Source organism: Oncorhynchus masou, unplaced genomic scaffold, assembly GCF_036934945.1.
Source record: "Oncorhynchus masou masou isolate Uvic2021 unplaced genomic scaffold, UVic_Omas_1.1 unplaced_scaffold_7886, whole genome shotgun sequence".
NCBI classification, from domain to species: domain Eukaryota; kingdom Metazoa; phylum Chordata; class Actinopteri; order Salmoniformes; family Salmonidae; genus Oncorhynchus; species Oncorhynchus masou.
Window position 1 is genome coordinate 1 of NW_027014357.1, and position 5,660 is coordinate 5,660.

At 45.0% G+C, this 5,660-nt stretch overlaps 1 long non-coding RNA gene across 1 annotated transcript; it reads left to right on the top strand.

Annotated features, from left to right (window-relative positions):
• The first annotated feature begins 4,223 nt into the window (after positions 1-4,223).
• Positions 4,224-5,207, top strand: LOC135537471 (uncharacterized). The gene is made up of 3 exons (XR_010455228.1): positions 4,224-4,255; positions 4,408-4,452; positions 5,134-5,207. It is a non-coding gene; the product is annotated as an uncharacterized LOC135537471 (long non-coding RNA).
• The last annotated feature ends 453 nt before the right edge of the window (positions 5,208-5,660 follow it).

Consider the following 5,660-nt stretch of genomic DNA (forward strand, 5'->3'; position numbering starts at 1 on the left):
AGTAGCTGTAGTAACCTGACAACACTCTCTGTAGATCAAGAGGTAGGTTGCCGTAGTAGCTATAGTAACCCCTGACAACACTCTCTGTAGATCAAGAGGTAGGTTGGCGTAGTAGCTATAGTAACCCTGACAACACTCTCTGTAGATCAAGAGGTAGGTTGGCGTAGCAGCTATAGTAACCCTGACAACACTCTCTGTAGATCAAGAGGTAGGTTGACGTAGCAGCTATAGTAACCCTGACAACACTCTCTGTAGATCAAGAGGTAGGTTGACGTAGCAGCTATAGTAACCCTGACAACACTCTCTGTAGATCAAGAGGTAGGTTGGCGTAGCAGCTATAGTAACCCTGACAACACTCTCTGTAGATCAAGAGGTAGGTTGACCGTAGCAGCTATAGTAACCCTGACAACACTCTCTGTAGATCAAGAGGTAGGTTGACGTAGTAGCTATAGTAACCCTGACAACACTCTCTGTAGATCAAGAGGTAGGTTGACGTAGCAGCTATAGTAAACCTGACAACACTCTCTGTAGACCAAGAGGTAGGTTGCTGTAGTAGCTATAGTAACCCTGACAACACTCTCTGTAGATCAAGAGGTAGGTTGACGTAGCAGCTATAGTAACCCTGACAACACTCTCTGTAGATCAAGAGGTAGGTTGACGTAGTAGCTATAGTAACCCTGGCAACACTCTCTGTAGATCAAGAGGTAGGTTGACGTAGTAGCTATAGTAACCCTGACAACACTCTCTGTAGATCAAGAGGTAGGTTGACGTAGCAGCTATAGTAACCCTGACAACACTCTCTGTAGATCAAGAGGTAGGTTGACGTAGCAGCTATAGTAACCCTGACAACACTCTCTGTAGATCAAGAGGTAGGTTGACGTAGCAGCTATAGTAACCCTGACAACACTCTCTGTAGATCAAGAGGTAGGTTGCTGTAGTAGCTATAGTAACCCTGACAACACTCTCTGTAGATCAAGAGGTAGGTTGACCGTAGCAGCTATAGTAACCCTGACAACACTCTCTGTAGATCAAGAGGTAGGTTGACGTAGTAGCTATAGTAACCCTGACAACACTCTGGAAATCAAGAGGTAGGTAGCTGTAGTAGCTATAGTAACCCTGTCAACACTCTCTGTAAATCAAGAGGTAGGTTGCCGTAGTAGCTATAGTAACCCTGACAACACTCTCTGTAGATCAAGAGTGTAGGTTGACGTAGCAGCTATAGTAACTCCCGACAACACTCTCTGTAGATCAAGAGGTAGGCTGGACGTAGCAGCTATAGTAACCCTGACAACACTCTCTGTAGATCAAGAGGTAGGCTGACGTAGCAGCTATAGTAACCCTGACAACACTCTCTGTAGATCAAGAGGTAGGTTGCTGTAGTAGCTATAGTAACCCTGACAACACTCTCTGGTAGATCAAGAAGGTAGGTTGACGTAGCAGCTATAGTAACCCTGACAACACCTCTGTAGATCAAGAGGTAGGTTGGACGTAGCAGCTATAGTAACCCTGACAACACTCTCTGTAGATCAAGAGGTAGGTTGACGTAGCAGCTATAGTAACCCTGACAACACTCTCTGTTGATCAAGAGGTAGGTTGCCGTAGTAGCCTATAGTAACCCTGACAACACTCTCTGTAGATCAAGAGGTAGGTTGACGTAGCAGTTATAGTAACCCTGACAACACTCCCTGTAGATCAAGAGGTTGGACGAGAAGCAGCTATAGTAACCCTGACAACACTCTCTGTAGATCAAGAGGTAGGTTGACGTAGCAGCTATAGTAACCCTGACAACACTCTCTGTAGATCAAGAGGTAGGTTGACGTAGCAGCTTACAGTAACCCTGACAAACACTATCTGTAGATCAAGAGGTAGGCTGACGTAGCAGCTATAGTAACCCTGACAACACTATCTGCAGATCAAGAGGCAGCTGACGAAGCAGCTATAGTAACCCTGACAACACTCTCTGTAGATCAAGAGGTAGGTTGACGTAGTAGCTATAGTAACCCTGACAACACTCTGGAAATCAAGAGGTAGGTAGCTGTAGTAGCTATAGTAACCCTGTCAACACTCTCTGTAAATCAAGAGGTAGGTTGCCGTAGTAGCTATAGTAACCCTGACAACACTCTCTGTAGATCAAGAGGTAGGTTGACGTAGTAGCTATAGTAACCCTGACAACACTCTCTGTAGATCAAGAGGTAGGTTGACGTAGCAGCTATAGTAACCCTGACAACACTCTCTGTAGATCAAGAGGTAGGCTGGACGAGCAGCTATAGTAACCCCGGGATAAACACTCAGATCAGAGGTAGGTTGACGAGCAGCCATAGTAACCCTGACAACACTCTCTGTAGATCAAGAGGTAGGTTGACGAGCACCTGTAGTAACCCTGACAACACTCTCTGCTGATCAAGAGGCAGGCTGCCGTAGTAGCTATAGTAACCCTGACAACACTCTCTGTAGATCAAGAGGTAGGCTGCTGTAGTAGCTATAGTAACCCTGACAACACTCTCTGTAGATCAAGAGGTAGGCTGACGTAGCAGCTATAGTAACCCTGACAACACTCTCTGTAGATCAAGAGGTAGGTTGACGTAGTAGCTATAGTAACCCTGACAACACTCTGAAATCAAGAGGTAGGTAGCTGTAGTAGCTATAGTAACCCTGTCAACACTCTCTGTAAATCAAGAGGTAGGTTGCCGTAGTAGCTATAGTAACCCTGCCAACACTCTCTGTAGATCAAGAGGTAGGTTGACGTAGGTAGCTATAGTAACCCTGACAACACTCTCTGTAGATCAAGAGGTAGGTTGACGTAGCAGCTATAGTAACCCTGACAACACTCTCTGTAGATCAAGAGGTAGGTTGACGTAGCAGCTATAGTAACCCTGACAACACTCTCTGTAGATCAAGAGGTAGGTTGACGTAGCAGCTATAGTAACCCTGACAACACTCTCTGTAGATCAAGAGGTAGGTTGCTGTAGTAGCTATAGTAACCCTGACAACACTCTCTGTAGATCAAGAGGTAGGTTGACGTAGCAGCTATAGTAACCCTGACAACACTCTCTGTAGATCAAGAGGTAGGTTGACGTAGCAGCTATAGTAACCCTGACAACACTCTCTGTAGATCAAGAGGTAGGCTGACGTAGCAGCTATAGTAACCCTGACAACACTCTCTGTAGATCAAGAGGTAGGTTGCCGTAGTAGCTATAGTAACCCTGACAACACTCTCTGTAGATCAAGAGGTAGGTTGACGTAGCAGCTATAGTAACCCTGACAACACTCTCTGTAGATCAAGAGGTAGGTTGACGTAGCAGCTATAGTAACCCTGACAACACTCTCTGTAGATCAAGAGGTAGGTTGACGTAGCAGCTATAGTAACCCTGACAACACTCTCTGTAGATCAAGAGGTAGGTTGACGTAGCAGCTATAGTAACCCTGACAACACTCTCTGTAGATCAAGAGGTAGGTTGACGTAGCAGCTATAGTAACCCTGACAACACTATCTGTAGATCAAGAGGTAGGTTGACGTAGCAGCTATAGTAACCCTGACAACACTATCTGTAGATCAAGAGGTAGGTTGACGTAGCAGCTATAGTAACCCTGACAACACTCTCTGTAGATCAAGAGGTAGGTTGCCGTAGTAGCTATAGTAACCCTGAAAACACTCTCTGTAGATCAAGAGGTAGGTTGACGTAGCAGCTATAGTAACCCTGACAACACTCTCTGTAGATCAAGAGGTAGGTTGACGTAGCAGCTATAGTAACCTTGACAACACTCTCTGTAGATCAAGAGGTAGGTTGACGTAGCAGCTATAGTAACCCTGACAACACTATCTGTAGATCAAGAGGTAGGTTGACGTAGCAGCTATAGTAACCCTGACAACACTATCTGTAGATCAAGAGGTAGGTTGACGTAGCAGCTATAGTAACCCTGACAACACTCTCTGTAGATCAAGAGGTAGGTTGCCGTAGTAGCTATAGTAACCCTGACAACACTCTCTGTAGATCAAGAGGTAGGTTGACGTAGCAGCTATAGTAACCCTGACAACACTCTCTGTAGATCAAGAGGTAGGTTGACGTAGCAGCTATAGTAACCCAAACCCTGTATGGTTGTATGGTATATCAGACAGGGCTGTGTTGTGGTTGTTGTGGAGGTGTTGTAATGTCTGTTCTGCCTTGTAGCTGTGACTTCCTGGACACGGCTCAGTATCCTGTCTGCCCTCAACATAAAGGGGAGAGCTCCTCCGTGGCCACTGTGGTTATCAAGAGTATGTTCTTCTCCTCTCAAATCATGTACTTACATCTCTTCAGTATCTTTAATTCTAACTTATTTTGCCAACATAGTTTATATTGTGCTCAACTTGCTGAATCAAAAATGTGTTATTCATATTCATTTACATATCATTTAAATCTCCACCAGGGTTCCAGGAGGGACAGACAGTGGGAAGTCTTGATTCTAAACCACGTGAGTCTCCTGTCTGTCTCTCTGTATGTTTAGATGTGTTAACCCTAACCCTAAACCACGTGAATCTGAATCTGTCTCTCTGTATGTTTAGATGTGTTAACCCTAACCCTAAACCACGTGAATCTGAAATCTGTCTCTCTGTATGTTTAGATGTGTTAACCCTAACCCTAGACCATGTGAATCTGAAATCTGTCTCTCTGTATGTTTAGATGTGTTAACCTAACCCTAAACCACGTGAATCTGAAATCTGTCTCTCTGTCTCTCTGTATGTCTCTCTGTATGTTTAGATGTGTTAACCTAACCCTAGACCATGTGAATCTGAAATCTGTCTCTCTGTATGTTTAGATGTGTTAACCCTAACCCTAAACCACGTGAATCTGAAATCTGCCTCTCTGTATGTTTAGATGTGTTAACCTAACCTAGACCATGTGAATCTGAAATCTGTCTCTCTGTATGTTTAGATGTGTTAACCCCCTAGACCACGTGCATCTAACCCTAGACCATGTGAATCTGAAATCTGCCTCCTCTCTGTCTCTCTGTATGTTGTAAAGGTGTCATGGTATAGTTCAGTATGATTGTTGTCTTAGTTTCTAGTCTCCTGTCTTTTCTCTCTGCACTGTAGAGGTTGTCTTAGTTCTGTAGAACACTATGTTGTCCCTCATCTGTCTGTCTCTCTTTTAGATGGGTTCTGCTCTGAGCACGGCGTGACCTTTGAGACAGCCATCATAGACTCGTTTGAGGTGGCGTTCGGCGGGAGGGAGAGACTCTAAGTCTAGGCTGCACCATCATCATCACCCCACCGTTACGCCGCTACCAGCCTGATGTCCTCTGGTACAGAGATGGTGAGTAACACACACACCGTTAAACACTACCAGCCTGATGTCCTCTGGTACAGAGATGGTGGGTAACAACACACCACCGTTAAACACTACCAGCCTGATGTCCTCTGGTACAGAGATGGTAGGTAACAACACACCCCGTTAAACACTACCAGCCTGATGTTCTCTGGTACAGAGATGGTGGGTAACAACACACACCGTTAAACACTACCAGCCTGATGTCCTCTGGTACAGAGATGGTGAGTAACAACACACACCGTTAAACACCAGCCTGATGTCCTACATTTACATTTAGATTGGGTAACAATTTTGCAGACGCTCTTATCAGAGCCCGACTTACAAGTGGTGAATTCACCTTCTGACATCCAG